The 21,980-nt window shown below is 40.4% G+C and overlaps 1 long non-coding RNA gene across 6 annotated transcripts in view; it reads right to left on the bottom strand.

Annotated features, from left to right (window-relative positions):
- Nucleotides 1–21,980, bottom strand: part of LOC150066653 (uncharacterized) — a 315,401-nt gene that overhangs the window by 281,088 nt on the left and 12,333 nt on the right. For all 6 annotated transcript variants that reach the window (XR_016533492.1, XR_016533490.1, XR_016533489.1 and 3 more), the window contains exon 2: nt 1,025–1,233. This is a non-coding gene — a long non-coding RNA (uncharacterized LOC150066653). The remainder of the gene's footprint in view (nt 1–1,024; nt 1,234–21,980) is intronic.

Genomic DNA, 21,980 nt, shown 5'->3' with positions numbered 1-21,980 from the left:
AACCAACACAGCTAAAGAAAACAAGGTGCTCTGGGTGGAATGTGAAAGGGCCCAGAATCCAATCTCCCTCATCAAGTGAGGACTAAATAGAACTGAGTGTCAGGCTTGGGTATGGATTCCTTTACTACCATTGGTAGGTCAGCTACCTTCTTGGAACCTCAGGTTCCAAGAAAATGAGTAGATAATGAAGGCCAGGCAAGGACAGTGGCTGAGAACTCTTATGATCATTGATCCCTACTTTTAGTGTTGTATGACTTAAAAATATTGATGATGGCTCACCATCTGTTGAAGGCTAACTATATGCCAGGCGTGTATGTTTAGTACCTTAATTCGTGTCATGCTTATAACAAATCTGTGAGAAAATGTTGGCAGTATTCCCACACTACAGGTGGACATACTGAGGTCCAGAGAAACTTACTTGCCCAAGGTGACTTTGCCAGTCATTCTCAATGCCTTCCATTAGAAGCAGGTATTCAAGTTGCAGGACATATGTACTCTCAACCACAATGCCACATGGGGAGTAGTTACCCAAGATGAATGCAGCAGATGCTCGACCAAAGCAGCTGAAACAGAAACAGCAGGATGCCCCGTGCTGCCTGCCCTTCAGGGCCTTGTAGAGTACCTTTCTTGAGCTTCCTCCCTTCTTCTGTATTATTATTATTATTATTATTATTATTATTATTATTATTATTTGAATTTTTTAGCCATGCTGTAGTTAGAGAGACATCAGAGAAGAGGCTTGTTCCAAAAAGTACAACTCAAAACAAAAAAAAAAAAATCAGAGCTCTCTTGGAACAGCGTCAACAGTGTTTCAGATGGTAAGATGCCGAGGTGGTTGATGGGAAAACAATGAAAACAGTAGAGAAGCACTAGCATCAGTAAGTGAGTTCTCTAATTCAGCCCTCCTCAATTCATTCATTTTTCTCACAGAAGAACCTTCAGTACTTCTGTCCCCTACCTAGCCCTCTTCTCAGTTTACCCACCTTGCTCCAGTCTCTAGGCCCACACAACTGATTCCACTCACCCATCAGGCTTCAGCTTCGGAATCCATCACCCTAGAGAAAGCCTCTGCAGACTCCACTGTGTGAGGACTCAGTGGCCTGGCCTGGACCCTCTGCCGTAGCATTCTTGAGGGTTGTATGACTTTCCCTTTCTTCATCTCTTACTCTTCTGTCAGTTTCATGAGCAGGATCGAGCAGGATTTTTTCTCTCTTCTAGAGTCGATTATAGTGCCTGAGAAACAAGTAGACAGTTCAGTAAAGACCTGTCCAATGGGACTTGTGGCAACTATGACAAATTGCCACCTGGAAAGCTCAGAACTGTGTAATAAAATTATTAAGATCAAAGTTTTTATGATCTGAATGGGATGTATATCAAGGGGGAGAGTCAGCCATCTTCTTGAATGTGCCATTCACGTCAACCATGTGGGAACCCGGAGAATGTTTAACAGGCCTTACTTCCAGAACATTCTTTTCCACTCAAATCCCAAGTCTTCTTCCTGTCATTTACAACTGATGAAATGATATGGTTTCCTCAGGGCCTGTAGCCGTCTGTTGTCTAGACTTTAAAATATCAGCCCCTTCAGCTTTTCCCTATAAAAATCTATTTATGATTTATTTTCTTTTCCTCTTCTCTATCACTCACCTCTTAACTCACCTTTTAAGTCCCATAAGGACATAATGGAAATTTGAGTTTCATATTCTAACCTTTCTTCTCCAAGGGCTTAAGTTTAGACATGAAATGTGACAACAGAAATCACAAGCCTAATCAGTCATATCTACAGGGTGAGACATAAGATAAGGTTTCCAGGATAGGTCATGTAAGCCTCAGGTCGTGTAATGTTTTATTTTGTTTTGTTACTACCTGTGGCTCATATTTTAAAATATGCCCAGGGGCTAGAGATGAAGCTAAGTGGTAGAGCACATACTTTGTATGCCTTAGGTGCTGTGTTTGAGCCCTAGCAAGGAAGGATAATTAAAAAAACATGTTGATAAAAGTAGAATTAATAAATAATTAAACAGCTTTACAATAAGAAAGTTGCTCTACTTTCCATTTCTTCCTGGAAGACAGAGAGGATATGATGCCCATGATTTTGTATAAGTATACATAGAGATACTCAATGTTAATCTATATTTTTTAGAAGGTTCTCACTTCAACTATTTTAATTTGTTTTGCCTTGAGTAGACTTCTTAAGGTCAAATTCATTTCCTAATATGATGTCTGTATATGACATAAAACCTCTAAGTAACAACACTAATAAGAAGGAAACATTACTTAATCCTTCTATAACTGGTAGTATGCCATGCTTTCATCCATAACACATCTTTATGAATAAATGCTGCCTTTATCTCCATTTTTACACATGAAGAAATGAAAGTGCAGAGATACTTAACCCAGAATCACCCAGTCAGTAGAGGGGCAAAGTAAGAAATCCCACAGGCTTGTCTGACAATGGGTTTGGCTGGACACACTAGGTCATCAGTTAATGCCCCACCTCACCCCCAGATACTGATTTAGAGGTTTTGCTTGTTTGTTCACAAATGGTATAATACCATGCAAACAATAGCTTCTTAACAGATATTTGATTTTGATAAGGAAAAGCAGGAACTTTCCTGCCTTGTTAGTATTATTAGAGGATGGAGCAAAGCTCTGACAATGACTTTCGCAGTATCTAGAGATATTAGAGACGTGCATAACCAAGAACAAAATGGTAGACACAGCTGACCCAGCCACATGAGCCACCAGTCTTCTAGTACTCAGGCATCTCCTTGCAGATCTTTAGAAAGACTATACAAGGTGACATCCACAGGTTTGTACTGTGAAAACTTGCAAACAAGCTGAAGTTTAATGCCATTGATAGAGAGATTCATGAACCCTTCTCAGTATTGAGAAAGATCTAAGATAGATCTGTATGCGCACATGGATATTTTATAATCTAAAGTAAAAAAAAAAAGGCTCACTGCTAAATGAGAAGTGCTCAGTTCTATACAGCTTTTTTTTTTTGTAAACGATTCAGTTTGGACACAAGTTGTTTAAGGGCTGTGGTCCTGACTTGCTGAATGCAGGCGGCTGAATGTATTTCATCCCACCAACTATGTTTCCATTATCCCACATTCCTCACCCCTTCCTTTAACCAGAGACTGGCAAATGGTGTTTCTGAGAGGAAGACCCCACAGTATATTTTATTCTCCACTATTCTCTACTTTCCCTCCCAGTTGAAACCCTGACCTGGTATTATATTCACCATCAACATTCTCTCCTTCCTGCCTACCTTTCCCATGATGTTCCTGACTGGTGTTTTCTGAATCACCCCAGTAGGCAATTTTTCTCTGAATTCTTGTCATGGGACCTGCCTTCAGCAAGAACATAACAAGAGACTGTGTAACCTTAGACAAGTTTCTTTATCTGTTTGAAACCTTTTTTTTTTTAATCTGAAAAAGAGGAAGGATAGACCTCTTGCAGGAAGTGCTCATGAGGGTTCGTTTGACATAATTCTAGGACTACTCTTTGGATATCACTATGCCTTAAACTCACCCTTCATCCTTTATACACACTGGCTCTAGTGATTGATCAGCTACATATACAATAATCAACTGATTGGCCAAATATCTCCTAAAGATCCAGGGGACTCTGAGAATTAGCCAATAGAGTTGTAGGGGGCAGAGGACGCCATGATCGCAGAGCCACAGTGTGTGTATGGGTTTACTCAGTGTCCTCTTCCTGCAGTCCCCAGTCACGTCTCACCTCAGCCCAGCGCCACACGTCCAGTCTGGAGGACGCCATGGCTCTTGAGTCTTTAGCTGGCCACCCAGTCTGGAGCCTGCTGCGTGCCTAATCGCAGGTGTCCCCTACACCAAATCGGAATATAGTTAAGGAAGTATAGCAGACAATTAGACAAACATCACATCCCCATGCCCCAGGGTGGGAAGTGAGCATGACTTCATTTATGGCCTTGAAACAGAGGAGGAGGCAAAGAGGAAGTTGCTTATTTCAAAGTCTGGCCACCACAAATCCTGCTGTCCTGTGGACAGCCTGTCAATACACACAGCTCTGACCTGGAGAAAAAATTAAGAGCAACTTCCACCCCAGGGAACACGTTTAACTTGCTCGAGTGCTTCCTGATCTTGTTTAAAGGTGGTCTCCTTAGCTACTCTTGTTCATAGTCTCCCTTGAGACATTGGGGGTATTTAGGTGAGAACTACTTGGCAGGGAATAGCCAGGAGACTTGGGTGGGTCCATTATTTTAAGGAAAAGACTCCCTTAGACCTTGGGTGAGGCAGTATAAGGAGCTGGGAGCAGAATTATGGATCATGGCCAGGCCAAGCTATAATTACCCTCACAGGGCAGCGAAAGTCTGGCCCGTGGGCCATATAAGGCCCGTGAAATCTCTGGCTCTGCCAAAGTAATCCCAAGCAGGAATAGAAATTCAATACATCTAGGAGCTTTCCCCCACCTCCAAAGTACAATTCAATAAATCTAGGGGCAAATGATGTTATAAATATCAAATGACCTTTGGTAGCAAAACAAACAAATGGCAACAACCACAAAAACACAAGTTCCCTACCCCTGCAGGACTCTTACGTGGAAATGGCCATTTTGGAATCTGAAAACACACCTCAAAGGCGTCTTTGGGAAAATCCCTCTTGGGAACCCCCCTTTTCACCACTGTCTTCTGGTCATGCAATAGAGTGTCAGTGCTGGAGATATTTCCTATCAGAAAACCATCAAAGGCTCCATGTAGCACTTGGAGGAGCTTAAAAGGGTCTCATGGTTTACAAACCTTGGCTCCAGCTGAAGATGCTATCATTCTTCCTGTAGGAGAAAATATTTTCATTCTAGGGTTTATTAGAGCAACACAATTAAGCTAACCAGTGGCCATGGGCCCTCTGATCTCAGCATAAAGTCTTTGCATGGTCACGCACAGAATTCAAGTCTCTGTAATTATTACATGCTCTGGAAGTATATGTCATGGAAAATAGTAAGTGCTGGATTTTGTAGCCAGAAATCTCCATGAAAGCTGATTGGCTATTGGCCACCCAGCCTCTCAGAATGTCTCACAGCTTTCATTTCTTTATTGCTTTACTATTACTCTAAAGATCTTTCCTTCTCCCTTAGAACTTTTGAGAAAATAAAGGAGAGAACAGGGGTCGGGGGACAAACCCCCAAATTCTCAGCACATCATAGCATTTATGTGCTCCAGGAATGTGCGTGCCTATGATGGGAATATCAACTCCTAAGAGGAATGGGGGGACACCAGGAACAGGAAGGCAAGCCTTGGCCTTGGGCAAGCACAGACTCTCATTGAGAAAACCTGAGTGCAGAAGCTCACTTTGCTGCTTCCTAGAACTGTATGCTTCTCATCCCTCATCAACTTTTCCCCAACTGTGAAACAGCAAACCCACTTCATAAGCCTGCTTATGGTATGGGAGATGATTGACATAAATATAGGATGACACCTGGGATATAGTAGCTAACCATGGACAATAGTTGTTCCTATTCACAATAGTTTTATTTATTTATTTATTGCCAGTTGTGGGGCTTGAACTCAGGGCCTGAGCACTGTCCTTGGACTTTTCTCAAGGCTACCACTTGAGCCACAGCGCTACTTCCAGCTTTTTTCTATGTGTGTAGTACTGAGGAATCAAACCCGGGTCTTTGTGCATGCTAGGTAAGCACTCTACCACTAGGCCAAACTCCCGGCCCACACAAAGTTATTTTTAAATGTTATTGAAAACATTATATTGAAGACCAGTCTTTCTTTATGACGGGTAACACAGACTGTCAATCACAATGTACATACTTGCCAAGGACACGCACCACGTGGCAGCAGTCAAGTTCATATTACCTCCCCAGACTATGGACTCCAGTACAGTTAAAACTAAAGACTTTTGGTTTTACAGGAGTTTAGGGTTCAAATCCCAAGATATCATATGTAGACTAGTATACCCACATAAATGTATTATAAAAATAACCTTGACTGAGTCCCTAGGAATTGTATAAAGTTGACAAAACATGCTTTGCTAGTGTGGAGGGTACATGCCTGTAATCTCAGCACTTGGGAGGCAGAGGCAGGAGGAGTTCAATGCTAACCTGAGCAGACTAGTGAGACGTATCTCAACCCAATAAAAGAAACATGAATTTTACTTAAGCTAATGATATATATGAAGGTTTCTGTAAGAAATGAAATTTTTGGTCAGGAACAAGGTTATCTAGGCAAAGCATTCTTTGATTTCCTTGCATAGGAAATCTTTTTTTTTTTTAATTTCTGAATAGGAAACAATGAGGTGGATTGGTAGGTAGACACAGCTGAAATTATCCAAAAGCTTGTCAACAAAAATGATAAATAGTAATAATGATAGGTGACAAATAATGTTCCCTTTTAAACCATAGCATATGTATTCTCTCTATTCAAATCATTTTTCTTAGCTAATATGCATCATCCTGTATAATACACAGAGTGGGAGATAGATACCCTATGGTTCAAACTTTACAGAAAAGATGACTAAAGCCCCATGAAGATTAAATAACACAAGCCTGGTCACACTTCATTATGTGACATCTAGGGATTTGAATCCAGACCTGTGAGCAACAGGGATTTCAGTGTTATCTGTGCTAAAGCCAACAGCTTTGACAAGCCCTAATAACCTGATTGGCAGGTTACAGAGGCACAAGACAGATGTGAGAAAAGCAGACTTCATTCATGATTTCCTTGTTGTCCTGGGAAAACTGGAAAGAAAGAATCTGGGAAATGCTGAGAAGTCAGTAGTGTCCCATCGCTGTGACAACATACTTAAGATAAACAACTTCAAAAGAGGAAAGAGTTATCTTGGCTTATGGTAATAAGAATGTCAGATCTTGGCCCTGTTGTTTTGGGCCTGTGGTGAAGCAGAGGAAGCTGCTTATGATAGCCAGGAAGCAAAAAGAGAGGAAGGAGCTGGGAGCCCAATTTCCCTTTAAGAGCATACACCCCAATGACCTAACTTCCTCCCACTAAAACCTACTTCCTAAAGGTTGTGTCATTTCTCATTAGTACTATTGGCTGAATGGCCAAGACTTAATCATATGGACCTTTGGGGAATCATTACAACAAACACCACGGCACTAAAATAATAAGCCAATTCACGGATCCATCACTATGACTAATAAATTATTTCACAGTCAACAGAGTACATTCTATATGATGAAATAGCAATTAAAATTCTGCCTGTTTTTATTATCTCTGCAAAGTGCACTGTGCAGAGACTTTTAACTAGGTCCCTTTATAGCTTCTTTCAAACTGTCTGTATAAGGACATAGATACAAGCTGAAGGAAGCTTGCACATATTTGAAGTTCTGATATGTGCAAGTTTAAAATGAATGTCCATCTAACCTGGGGCTTTACAGATATGATAAATAGACACACTGATTCATCAAATAGAATGATCATATTGAAGTCTAGCACAATGATCATACTGAAGTCTATTTTAAATATAAAATGACTTTTTAAGAACCCTAATTATCTGTCATGCCTGTAATTATCCATAATCATCCACTGTGTCTATAACATAGTTTTGGAAGATAACCAAAGGAAACCTATCACCTCGAAAAAAAACACTAGATTTCAAATGCTACTGACCAGTTCTCTGCTCCTCCAGTGCCACATGCCAACAATATCCAATACAATCAAGTTGAAAACCCTGCTAGGCCTGTTGTAGAATATACTTCAAGCTCCTAGAGGAGCAATGTTTTGATTTACTTATTCATTGGTGGCATTTGGGTTTGTAAAGCAAGCACTTACCATTTGAGTTTCACCCTCATCTTATTTTGCATTTATTTATTTATTTATTTTTGGTAATATGCTTTTTACCCAGAGCTGGTTTGTGACTTCAATCCTCTTGCCTTTGCTACTGACCTAGCTGGGATTGTAGGAATGAACCACCACACCCAGCCCAGCACAATATTTTGTTTTGTTTTGTTTTTCTAATAAATCACTTAAAAATAATAGAGCTCCTTAAACAGTTATGTATTCCATACCAATGAGAATCAACCAGTTGTATCCATGAGTTCCTCATTCTTGAACTAACATACCACTGACTGAAAAGATATATTTGCAAAAGATAATACATATTGTTGGTGCAAATTATGTAGGTTTCTAATTGGTTACATCTATACCAAACAGGTACAGATGTTTTGTTTCTGTTCAGTACTCCTTAAACAGTATGGTATACTAATGTGTCACAATGAAACCATACAGAAAGCTGACCACTTACAGCATTTACATTGCATTAGGCTGGATATAAATGCAAAGGATATATTTAGGTAACATGCCCATACTATACCACTTTACAGGACACTTGAGGGTCCACATCTCTCAATACCAAGGGACAACTGTATTCTGTCTGCAAGACGGATAGTTTTGTAGTTTGCAGGATTCAGAGGAAGGATATATAAACTGGAGTAAGAAACAGTGAGATAACATGAGGTCTGTATAGCAGAACATTGACCATGGGGGCCACACCATCCCAGCAGAATCTGAGCTGTGTAAGGCCCACTGCACTTGGTCACTGGCCATGTCCGCCTAAGCACAGTGTGGCAGTAAGACATGGCTTTTTTTGTCTATGCTAAGGAAGGCTTTGTCCTCTGAGCACTTGAGAGACTATAAAGAGATTTCAGAATTACAAGTGACAGGATCAAGATTTGTTTTCAAAAGAGTGTTCTGGCAGTTAAAGAGGGAGAAGGCTGGCTTACTACAGCATCTAAAGCTCCTGGTCCTGGCACCTCTGCCAGGCACAAAGAGCTTCTTAGAACTAGAGACTTCTTCTACCGAATGCAGATCAGGGATAACTATGCCTGTCATTTGTATAGGCCCTTTTATGCCTAAAACTCTTGCTTTCATTTCATCCAACAACAATCTGGGGAGGTGGGCCAAGTGAAAATATCCCCCTATTCACAAATGGGGGAGCATCTCCAAGTAGCTTTCAAACCACATAACAAGTTAGAGTAATTGTAGGCTAGCTGTGTCCCATTTAAGATTGGAATTTGATGTGTGTGGCTAGAAAATGAAGTGTGTCTAAAACTGTGGGAAAACTCAATGCCTATAAGTAGGAATCAAAGCTACACAGTTATCTAAAAAAAGTAGTTAAAAAAAAATAAAGAGCAAGGGGCACAAAGACACACTGTCTACCTGAAAATCACAATTCTATGAACAAGGGATCTCCTTTACAGTATTGACAAATACTTGGTAGAAAGCATTATAAGTTCATGCATCTAATATAGCTTTAAAAAATGTTCAAATAGAGAATGTAAGGTAATTGAATATATTGCGCTTCTTAACATACTATGTTAAGAGTTAGCTTTAAAAGCATTTATAAATGACTAGCAATGAGGGCTGAATGGCAAAGCACTTGTCTAGCAAGTACAATGTCCTAGACTCCATCTCCAGTATCAAAAAAAAAGAGAGAGAATAAAAGAAAAGATAAAAATAAAAATACAGTTAAAAAATGACTACAGACTATACATTCTCTGAATTGTAAGTGAATGTTAGTGCTATATTTCAAAGACTTGAAACCCCAGGAGGCAATGACAAAAGCCCTATCTAAGTCTAAAAGCCTGAAAAGGCAGGTGTGAAGGTTATTTACCTAAGTTCTAGTTGGAAAACAAATTCCAGGGTCAAGCAGGAAGCCAACTGACCCCTAATCTACCTCAGGCACTCAATGGGTGGACTGACATTCATTTGTATTGATAAGGGTGATCTTTATTTAGTCATTGCTCATCAGTTGCTGAAAACACCCTCCTATACAGCCAGAACCACTAATCAGCTACCTGGGCATCCCTTAGCTCAGTCAAGTTAACATTACAATTAATCATCACAGTATTTGCAGCTTCCCACCACTTTTCACATTTTTATAAATTCTAAAAGTTGGAGGAGAAATGATTCAGTGTCTTTTAATTAACTTCTTGAATTTGGGGCTTGAGTAGAACAAGCCATAAAAGGACTAGTCTAGGTTAGAGATATCATTTTATGGGTCTGCATAATCAAGAGAAATTTCAGGGGGAAAAAGTGTTGGTGAATGCTCTTGATCCAATTCTAGATGGAAGATCAGTCTTTTTAGATTAGGCTCAGTCTAGGCCTCAGAAACTACATAAATAATCTAACCCACTTTGGCCTTAGCTGTGTCTCCAACCACGTCTCTCAATATTCTTTTCTTCCGTCACTCTTTATCTACCTCAAGGGCAACCTAGATGTTTTCCAGATGTGTCAAGCATATTTCCACCTCAGTGTCTTTACCAATGGGATCTTCACTGCCTAGAAATAGCTGTTCCCGTGGCTTTTGGCAATCTAATTCTTCACTTTGTTAAAGGTTCTGGTCATATAGCCCTTCTGTAAGAAGCCTTCTGTTGGTCTCTTAGTCTACTTCCTGCTTCTATCATAGAGTATCCAAGGCAGGGAAAATTGTGAGAAAAAAAAATGTAATTCTGGCAGGACAAGCACATGGTGTCTCATCTAATCAACTTGTGCTTAAGGTTGTGTTCTGTTTCACCTCAAGGTAGAGAGCAGAAGAAGAACAGTTACACGGGAAGAGACAAAGCACATAGGAGTAACCTTGCTTGGCAACCACCCACTCTCAGGATAATGAACCCACTCTCCTGGGAGCTACATTCATTCATTCATGAGGAAAGATCCTTCATGGTCCAAAATACCTCTTCAAAAACCCTATCACCTTTGACCACCAGTATATGAAGAATCAAATTTCAACATGAAATTTGTGAAGATAAATGATATATACATACCTTAGAAGCGCTAAGGTGCACTCACCACCCTGCACTGACCCTAAGAGAGGTTATCACTTGTTCAAGGTCAATGTAGGGGAAGAAGAACTTGAAGTGACATTTACATCCAGGCCTTCTAAAGCATGTCCTGAGTCTTTCTGTTATACCAGAATACAAAAGTGTGTTATACATAACAAACTCTATTTTCCATCACCCTTCCATTTCTACTTTGCTATTCAGTCATTCTACACTGACATTTCTTCCTTCAAGACATATAAAAGTATGTGTATTTGTGAGAGCGTGCACATGTGTGTGTGTGTGTGTGTGTGTGTGTGTGTGTGTGTGTGTGTGTGTGTGTAGAGCAAAGCCATGGATTTTCTAGACTAATATCTTAGCAACAGAAAACACCTGTCCTAAGAGATCCTACATGCCTGCCACCTGGCAGTTTGGATGTCACTTTAGGAAATACAATTTAATTTGATGGGATGTGAGGAAGCAAGCTTGGGATGAATCCAGCATTTTAATGTAGTTCTGACCAGATGGCATTCACTAGTTCCTAAATTTATCCTCCTCTTCTTGAAAAACTGCTTTTTCTAAAACTATCACTATAGCAATAGCTACAGAGGTGAAAATTGTGGTTGCAATGCATGTGAGGGTCACTTCCCTTTATTCAGGCTCTATAATGTTACGGCGGGGCCTGGCCCCATTCCATGGAAGGCCTCATTTCATGTTGCACAGTAGAACAGGGTGGATGGATCAGAGCAAATCCATTTCTAGGGAGCTTAGCAACAAGTAATCAAGTAAGGTCAGATCTGTCTGTACTCTCTGCCAGCAGCCACTGTGAAATTTCTAGAAGGTATCTGGTTCCAAGCAATGTGACTGACATGGTGGAGTGTATATGGAAAGATTTCAAAGTAATCATATATATTCCTTTGCTCTGGGAAGGGCATACACTCAGCATGGTGCTCGCTTTAGGAGACTTGAACAGAAATGTGGTTCATATGGTAATTTTTTTCAAGTCAGAGTAACAGTCATATGTGAACTGGGAGAAACTAGGTCAGTGGAAACTGGATCACCATAAACTTTTGCCTCAAATGTGTTCTAAACTTTCCCATCAGCAAATCCTTGATTAAAAAAAAAACATTCAACCTTTGGGCAGAGATTAGCATGGAGCATAAGCTCATCACACTCATATTAGCATATGGAGGTACGTGTTGAGATCATGAACTTGGGAGTTAGAGAGAACTGGCTTTGAAATGTATGAACAGGAATTCTTTCAAAGTTGAGGGTTCCTTAGATTCATAGTTCTGGGTTTCTGGTTTTGTTTTGTTTTTTGATGGCACCAGGATTTGAAAGGAACCTTGCTAAGCCAAGCACTCTACCACTTAAACCACTGGCCCCATATCTTTTTGCTCTCATTATTTTTCAGGTAAGAGCTTCAATTTTTTTTTTGTCTGAGCCAGCCTGGACCTTTATTATCCTATTTATCCTTCTTGCATGATAGGATAGTAGAGACATGGAACATCTGCCCAGATTTTGTTGGTTGAATCTGTTTTCCAACTGTCTAGGATTACAGGTATGAGCCATTATACCTGATATATCCATAGTCCTGGTAATTATAAGATAGGAATAACTAAGCCTGCCTTGGGAAATGGTTGAGCAGCTTTAACTCAGTAGTGGTGTAGGCCAAGTACTTAGTACAATGACTAACTTACAATAAGAATATTAAGTTGGTATATGGAGACTCATTCCTATAGTCACTGCTACAATGGAAGGATTATAGTTTAAAACTAGTCCTGGCAAAAAGTTCCTGAAACCCCACCCCCAACCCAGTCAAGCAGCAAACCATTACATACATGTGTCCAACTATGTGGGAGACATAGGAAAATTATAGCCTAAAGTCCACTTCAGGCAGAAAGTAATATAGTATCCAATAAGAAAGTAATGTAAAAGTAGGTTGGAGTGTGACTTTAAGGGATAGAATGTTTGAGAAGCAAGCACAAGGCTCTGAGTTCAAACCTCAGTATGTCAAAAATAGCAGCAACATTAGAGTGTGATGGTAACATCTATGAAGATGATGATGATGATGATGATGATGATGATGATGATGATAGAGCAGAAGACAACCAAGCATGAAAATGATAAACTCATTAATTTTCCTTCTCTTGCCTGCCCACCATCTATGGCTGAAGTTTGTGAGAGAAAGGGAGGAGAATGATAGAATTACCTTAAAAAAAAAAAGATATCCTCCCACGACAGGACAAACATCTTGAGTTGTTTCCCCTATGACAGAGAACTTGAGAAGTGTGAGATTACTTTCTCCATATCCCTAAGTCAGGTCATCCTTTGAATATGAGATTTTCCTTGCAAGAAAGTTATTTGCTTTCTCAACACAAGCTTGTTCTGATAAGATAGGGGTTGGATACTAGCTTTACCAGTACCACCTCATACCCAGCTAAACTAACCTCTCTGATGAGAAAGATGAATAAAATCCTAAGGTTGTTGTCTTTGACTCCCCCATAGGTAGGACTGGCTGCAGGAAATGCTTCTACTTTTTGAGTCTCTATTTTTTTAATCCATAGTACATTTTCATTTGGGCTATTTTCCTTCTACTTGTAATGGCTCCCTGAGTAAAATCTTAAAAAGGTACTAAATGCCTTCTGGGATGCAAGAATAAACAGTCTACTTCATCAAGCCCTCTGAAGAATGCTAAAATATATATGCTATAATCCTATGAAGAATTTGGCAATTTAAAAAATCTAGCAAATGGAAAGAGAAAGCAGCCAATTGTGAATCACTTGGTAGCTGTATCTTGTTTGTCATGTGGAAAACAGCAGCTCCTCATGAATGAGAGAGGAGTAGCTGTGAGACACTGTCTCTCCCCCACGATAGGTTTCACAGCTTTCCAGGGCAGAATTTTAGCATCTGGAATGAAGTGACTAGCATGCAGGTCAAAATAGGCTAAGAAGCATCAAAGCAGACAGTTAGCATTTGCTACAACCGAGTGTGAACTGGCTTTTGTCTTTGGCAAAGGGATACAGTTTAACTGGGAGTTCTTCCAGCCTGGTACAATGTGTCATACAATCTTCACAAATGCAATAAGTCTTTGAAAAATTCTAATAGACGTGAATGTATCTTCTAACAAGTATCTTAACACCATGAGTGACTTAAAATGAAGTCAATGTAACATTTAAAAAAATTAAATATGCTTTATTTGTCACAGCTTAGCTATTTTTATATTTTGTGCTTGATCACATTTTCCTAAGGGTTGAGGGTAATGGCTTCCAGGCAATGAGTGAAATTTGTGGAAAATGTAAATGGAATCATCAAGGGAAATCTGAATTAGGAGTGCTTTAGAGCTTTAACTTACTCAGGCTAAACATTTCTATGATGAGGAAAATAAAAGTGGAATTTTGAAACAATTTAATAGGTTCAAATAATAATTTGCACCTACTGTGCATTTCTAATTCCCTGGTGTGACTGTGCTGAACACACTCTAGGAATAGCTCATTTAATTTGCATAATTCTTAGAATTGGATAACTACTACAGTGTGAGAAGAAGATTAAAGGAGCTACCATGTTTAAGTGCTATCACAGGAAAGGAACATGCAAAATCCCAAGTACTATAAAAGAAAAAATATGTTTTATATATAATACATATGCATATAATATATATACACATATATACATATACATAATTTATTTCATTTGGCACCCCCTAGTGCAAAGAATGGGGAAAGCAATTCCCAACCAAAGGTATGTTTGTTTTTCATTCACTCACCATTCAGTGCAAATAGCATTGGTTCCCCACGATGTGCAGATACTCTGAGTACACTGGTCTAGAATAAAGAATAAAACAGACCCGTTTCTACCTTCTAGGAATTCACAGTCCAATTGAAGACAAATAACAAAAGTAAGATGAAAATGTAGAGTGGCGCATTTCCATGAGGGTGTTGATGGAGAGTCACAGGAAGCCTGGGGCTAATAAGTGCCAGGTTGGATTGCAAAGTCCACCAGGCAGAGAGTGGGATGGATGGAGGTCCCTGGAGTCTTTGGGGAGCATTCCATCGTGACTGGAGCCTAGACTCCACAAAGACAAACCAAGGAGAAGAGATCTGTACTGCTCAGGAAGGAGGCAGGTGAAAGATTGAGGCTAGGAATGCTGATGAGATCACAGGGCTATGGGCACCTCACTGGTGTTCTGGGCACAGAGGTTTTAAGGGTTGTAAGTGACCATCTTACTCTTCCTGGGGCGGAAGCAGTGGAAGGCTTGGCAGAAGGTAATATGGATGGCAGTCATTTGCACTGGATCAGAGGTTCGCATTGAAGGAAGATTTTTTCCCCCCATGGGAATTTTGGGAAATCTGGCAGCTACTGCAACCATTGTGAAAGTAGGGAGGAACTTACTAGCATCCAGTAAGCTGAGAACCACAGTGCTGCTACCAGGACTCCTGACAGCCCCACAACAAAGAATGGCCTGGTTCCTGTGGTGGAAATCCCAGTCAAGAGAATGGTGGTAGACTGAGAGACAAGTAGATAATTAATAGCCCAACTGAACAATGGAAGGAGAGTCCTTTAGAGATCGATGACCATAAGTAGATAAGGGGTGAGGAAGGACTTGCCAAACATTTAGAGTGAACGAAGGAAGGGTGCCATTTGTAAAGATAAGCTTGAGCTGAGCTCTGGTGTCTCATGCCTGTAATCCTATCCTAGCTACTAAGGAGGCTGAGGTCTCAGGATCTAAGTTCAAAGTCATCCAAGGTAGACACATCTAAGAGACTCTTATCTCCAATTAACCAGCAAAAAAAAACTGGAAGTAGAGCTATGGTTAACGTGGTTGAGTACCAGCCTTGAGCAAAAAAGCTAAGGGTGAATGCAAGTCCCAGTATAAATGTGCACACACACGCGTGCACGCGCGCGCGCACACACACACACACACACACACACACACACACATACAAATAAGGAGAAGTTGGACTGGTTGGGAAGAACTTTGGTTATTTCAACCCTGAACTGCCAGTGAGTTAACCAAGTTGACTTTCTGAGTCTAGAGTTCAATTATAATTATAATGGCATATAAATTGATTAAGCATCAATTATATGCCAGGTTTGATCAAGGGATTTTTTTCTATATTGTTTTATGGATTCTATCACTTGTATCACAGGTCCAGTTCTGGATTTTTGCTGCTTAATTGGAGATAAGAATCTAACACAGGTTCCTGCCTGGTCTGGCTTTGAATCTTGATCCTCAGACCTCAGCCTTCGGAGTAGCTAGGATTACAAATGTGAGCCACCAGCCACCATCTCTTTGCTTTTATTTTACAAAACACCCTAAAATAATTTATCTTCTTGAATTTTACCCCCAAAGAGGCACTGCTTAAGAACTGAAAGCAGGATCTCTAGAAACACTTGGATATTCTAAAACAGCCTTCTGCTATTTAATATTCTTACAAAGCCATCTGGGTTCCCATTCTCTTGGCCAAATGATACATAGTCTTCAAAACATTTTTGAAACTTGCAAAAATGCCACTAAGTAAAGTCATGGAGCCCAAAGGGATGGAATCAGGCAGCTCTGAGTTATATGATATGTAAGTCGGTCTGTGATACTCACGACAGATGTCTGGGAGCGGTTTTGCTTATTTAGTCTGAGAGAAAGAATCTTAAATCGCAGGGCCATGAAAGCTCATATTGTTACCACGAGTTTTCTTTCAGAAAGTGGAGCTCCAGTTAAAAATTCGTTCACAGGGCCAATTCCTGGTGGGGTCTATTTGTAACTCAGCCTAGGCCTGGAATTTCAGGTCAGCTCACACTGAAGGAGAAAATGAAATACTTTGTTCAGTGACAAAGGAATTGTTCAGATCAGAGAGATGGAATACAAATGGACTGCAGTCAGCACAGGTGTCAGGGTGGTCAGCCTGAGATTTTCTTCCATTTCCTTATCCTTCCACTCCGTCAGGAGCCTGAGAGAATTATGCCGGGTGAGAAACAGAGCGGACAAGCCTTTTTGCTTCCTTATCATTACGGAAGTGCTCATCCATCTGCAGGAATGATGAATGTGGTCTCAGGTGGCATTCTACAGACTATTCTATGACACACTGTTGAGTTCTAGGCCTCCCTGCCAAAAAGTAACGCGTGCAGAATTTCTAAATCTTCCAGTTGGCTAGACTGTACTGGAAAAGTCCCCACCTCTGTGTCAACAGTCTTCATTACACAACCTCCTTAGCAGTTCTAAGAGGTAGGTTGGGGATTCCGCCCTCCCCAGGGAAGGAAGAGGGTTCAGAAGCACAGAAGTGAGAAAAAAAAAGCTGTACCATACTTGGGGGCTGGGCTAGGTGGCTGTCCCCTGATTTGTGGTGGGAGATGGGTACTGCTCTTTCCCCCCTCAAAAACTCCCAAAGCACCGCCTGTTCAGAGAAGTACTGTATTCCACGCAAAGTCTGCACAGTGACCACAGAGCGATCTGACATCTGGTAACATGTTTCACCTAATATATGCTCTGGGCAGGGCTGCTGTCACAAAATGCTACAGACAGATGGCAGAAGGCAGCGAAGTTTACTTTCTCTCATTTGTGGAGCCTGACAGCGAAGGGGCCAGCAGGGCTGGTTTCTCCTACAGTTTCTCTCATTGAATTGTAGGTGGCCACCTCATGTCTGTGTCCTCAAATGGTCTTTCCTGTGTGTGCGCATGCTCATGTCTGCATTTCCTTTTCTTATGACAGCTTCCATCACACTGGATGAGAGCCCACCCCTGTGACCTGCTTTTACTTAGTGGCCTCTTTAAAGACATTATCTACAAGTATCATTTTATTCCAAGAGACTGAGGGTTAGGGCCTCAATATGGGAATTGGGGGTGGGGGCTGGGGGCGACACAGTTCAACCCAAAACACTTCATAGAAAATCCACAAGTAGAAGAATTTTTTTTCCCTTTATTCCTTTCTTGCAAGGATGGCTGATTAACAGATAATCTTCCTTTCGGAAGACAAGAAGAGAAAACAGATGTGACTTTTCGCTCACACTCAACCACCCTACACCATCCAGGAAGGGGGAGTAAGAAAACCTTTAAGTTTTTGTATTTCATTTGAAATAGTCAGATCACAACTGCAACGGGCAGGTTTTCAAATCTTGGGCAACAGCTCAGAATAGCAAGGGGCACAACTTTTGCACTAAATTTCTTTAAGAAATAGTCCCAGACTTACTGCAATCTGAAAAGGAGAAAGAATTTTTCTTTTCAAAGAGAGAAGAAAGAAATGAAAATAAAATACAAATAAAAATGCTTCCACTGGGCCAGGAGTTCGGCCTAGTGGTAGAGTGCTTGTGTAGCATGCATGAAGACCTGGGTTCAATTCCTTGTTATCACATACATAGAAAAAGCCAGAAGTGGTGCTGTGGCTCAAGTGGTAGAGCACTAGCCTTGAGAAAGACCAACGACAGCGTTCAGGCCCTGAGTTCAAGCCCCAGAACTGGCCAAAAACAAAAATGTTTCCACTGACACTGTTGAGACTGGACACTCCTCAAACCACCATCCTTTGACAGCCTTCAAACTGTTATAAACAGTTGGACCCCAGATCCAAATGAAACCTTGTTTTCTTCTTGACATCTGGTTATAATACTTTCTACTCAATTTAAATACCTAAAGGTCTTTGCTGAAATGTATCCTTAATTTAAAAAAAGTCAAATGAAACAAAACACCTTCCCTTACAAAGATTTTGTTGAAGACTAGACACCTAAACTTTCTCTTTTTTCTTCATAATTTTTCTCCCCCAACATATATTTTTATTAGCATCAATTAATTGAGCAAGGGTTTCATTCTTTGTCATGTCCATATATGCATACAATGGGCCTTGACCAAACTCATTTAGGAAGTCCATGTAAAGTAGAGCCAGTTCAGGGAAGGCTTGTCTTTGAGGCAATGGCCACAGGCTGTTTCATTCTTTTATTGTTGTCAGAGACACAGTGAGAAATGTTATACCCCTGTTTATTTCCTTTTGTGAAATCCAATCCTGTTTTGGTAAAGTTCACTTTCCTGTTAAGTTTCCCATACCAGTGGCAGGGAAATGTGGCACATGAGCCCAGACTAGAGCTCTCTTCAAATTATTGCTGGAAAAAAGTCAGTCTTGGAGTAGGTGAGATAGAAAAATGATGGAATGGGGGACCTCCACTCAAGATGCATTATAAACATAAGTGAAAATGTTAAGTAGAAACCACTTTATTGATTGATTGATTGATTAATTGATTGTATTGGAACTTAGAACCCAGAGCCTCACATTCTTGCTTGCCTTTTTCTCTTAAGACTGAAGCTCTAGGTTTTCTACCACTTGAGCAATACCTCTAGTTCAGCATTTTGGTGGTTAGAGGCAGACAAGAATAGTAGGATTTTTCTGCCTGAACTGGTTTCCCACTGAGATCCTCAGATCTCAACCTCCTATGTGGCTTGGATTACAAGCATGAACCACCAACTTCCTTGTATAATTACTTGAAAACGAAAACAAAATTAAAAACAGAACAAAAAAAATACCAAAGTCAGTCTCCCTATTGAGCGTCCACTCCACATGTGAAATATCCACTTTCCCTGTGGTGGGTTCCCATCAACAGATTGCAAGAACGCCATCTTTTTTGGATGAAATGACTTATTCTTTATTTCCTGTCTGTGTTGAAATGAAAATAACCAAATACTATTAGAAATCCCCCTTCCACTTTTTGTTGTTTGCTCGGCATTTTGGTTTTTGATTTTGCATCGTCATTGGATGACCTGAGGTATTTGATTCTTGGATCATTTTGTGTGTCGTTCCCTGGCCAGGCCAGTCCAGACCTGCTCCAGTTGAGAGGGTCAGTCCCACAGGACCTCCCCATTGCCTAGGAGCCCACCTGTTGTGGATCCACCCATGTGACAGGGAAAAGAACAAAGTCCAGAGTCACACTCAGCTCCATCTATTAGCAGAAAACAGGAAGAACCCCACTGACGCGGCCTAAACTGCTCATTCCAGCCTTCCTCTTCCTCCTCCTTTTCCTCCATCCCTGGAGACTGGGGTGTCAACTCTAAGGCACCCACTGGGCAATGAAACACCACTATCACAAATGGAAACATTCTGACAGTGGAGGGGTTTAGAGAAACCTCTAGAAGTTTGGTGAGCAATCACCTTCCAGGATGGGTCACTATTGCTGTATCTTTTCTGGACCATTGGAATCCTGCACAGGATGACTATCCATGAATTATCAGTACTCCCTGCTCAACTATAGTTCCAGGAATGGAAGAGTGCATTGAATGAGAGACTTATAGTAACCATGTGTGAAGCACAGAATTTAGAGACTAAGCCCTGGTGCTGGTGGCTCATGTCTGTAATCCTAGCGATTCAAGAGGCTAATATCTGGGGATCATGGTTTGAAGCCAGCCTGGGCAGGAAGGTACATGACTCTTACCTCCAATTAACTACACAGAGAAAGCTGGAAGTATCACTGTGGCTCTTATGGTAAAGCACTAGCCTTGAGTAAAAGAAGCTCAAGGACAATTCTAGGCCCTAAGTTCAAGCCTTAAGACTGGCGCTTGCACACACACACACACACACACACACACACACACACACACACACACACACAAAACACACACATACATACACACACATACACACACACACAATTGATGTCTCATAGGGCAATCTGAAATAATTCTTTAATCATAATGGTTGATATTTTTAAAGGATGTTTGTGCTCCTTCCATCATGTTCAGTATTTTAATCTTTGCTTTTCTCCTATGAAAGAAGAATAGCTACTAGTTTCTGAATTAGTGATCCATGTTTCTGACATTTAAACTAGGGATCTAACCATCCTCCTTTACCTGGGATGGGTGGGGCTGTCAAGACCTGGGAGGTAGGTATTAATACTGAGGAAACGAATAGAAAAAATTGGAACTAATGGGTTAGACTTCAGTCTGAACTGACAGTTTTATGTCCATTATTTGCCCATCTAATTTTCATCCAAGTCCTATTAGAAAAACAGATACTTTTGTTTTCCCATTTTCCAGGTGACAGTAAAAAGATCCAGGCATGTTAAATAACAAAAACTCAGGACAGCCTTACTGGAAAAACTAAGGTCTTCCACATTTCCACCCTGCCTCTTACCCCTAAAAGGGGAAAGGCAGTGCCATGTGTTATGGAGTCACTTGGTAAGTGAGAGAGGGCTAATAAATTCATGTTATCATTTTATCATCTAAAAAGCCCTTTCCCCTTACCATGCAAGGAGGCCATGAAATCCAAGTTATAGTCCACAGTGCTCTACTTCTGTTGGGAATTTTGTGGGCCATTACTCTTTGCTCTCTCAACCGTTTTCTTTCTCCTGTTTTTAGAGGAGCTATACAGAAAAAATAGGAGAGGAAGAAAGATAGCAATCGCAGTCTTCATCCACAAGTGATTTCCTCCAAAGGGACTTGTTAAAAAAATCACTGTTATAACAAAATGTTATTTTTTTCCCTCTTCATAGTCTGTGATAAGGTTGAAAGAACAACTTTACCGAAAGAACTAATGAGTGGCTTGAAGTGGAGATTATAAATCATCAATCAGGCCCCAGGATTCATGGTTAGGCTCATTCTTCTTTAGTTTATCTCCCAGAATTCTCTGACCCTCTACCTGGAATTGCCCATCTTAATATGCATTTTCACTATATGCTAAACCTTAAGTTCCAGGCAAGAGTAAATTTCATATATTAGGAGGAACAGATGCATTCAACAAATGTATGGATTTTTAATTTTTAAATTTTTGCCCTGGTTGTAGAATAGTCAACCTTCATTGATGTTTATACTTTAATTGAAAATAAATACCTTAGCAAAGGAAGCATGTAACAACATAGAAAACCTATGTTGGAAACATGAATTCATTTTATGTTTTATCAGACAGTATTTGTAATATGTGATCAACTTTTTTGACAGCTCTTTGGCTCCCAAGGACCTTTAATATTGGGCATGAATGACTAATTTTGATCATGAAGGTTTCCTATAGCACCTGAATTCAAGCCCCTGCATGGGCAAAAAGTAATTAACTAAACTATTTTAAAATAAGATAAAAATCTTAGTTCCTTTTATAGAGTTGTAGTTCAGCACAAACCCCCTTGACTGAATAATTGTCGTGTGTCTGTTAGACAAGACTCAGAGGGAAGAAAGCCATAGCTGAACAACTATTTACAGCTGCTAGTTCTGTAGGAAGCTTTACAGGTAAGTACAGGTGCTTTGTTTTGCTATGGTTC

The sequence above is a fragment of the Megascapheus bottae genome, chromosome 2 (genome assembly GCF_031878675.1).
Source record: "Megascapheus bottae isolate mThoBot1 chromosome 2, mThoBot2.hap1, whole genome shotgun sequence".
In the NCBI taxonomy this organism is placed as follows: domain Eukaryota; kingdom Metazoa; phylum Chordata; class Mammalia; order Rodentia; family Geomyidae; genus Megascapheus; species Megascapheus bottae.
Note: the sequence above shows the minus strand (reverse complement) of the source record. Positions and strands in the feature narration are given on the sequence as shown.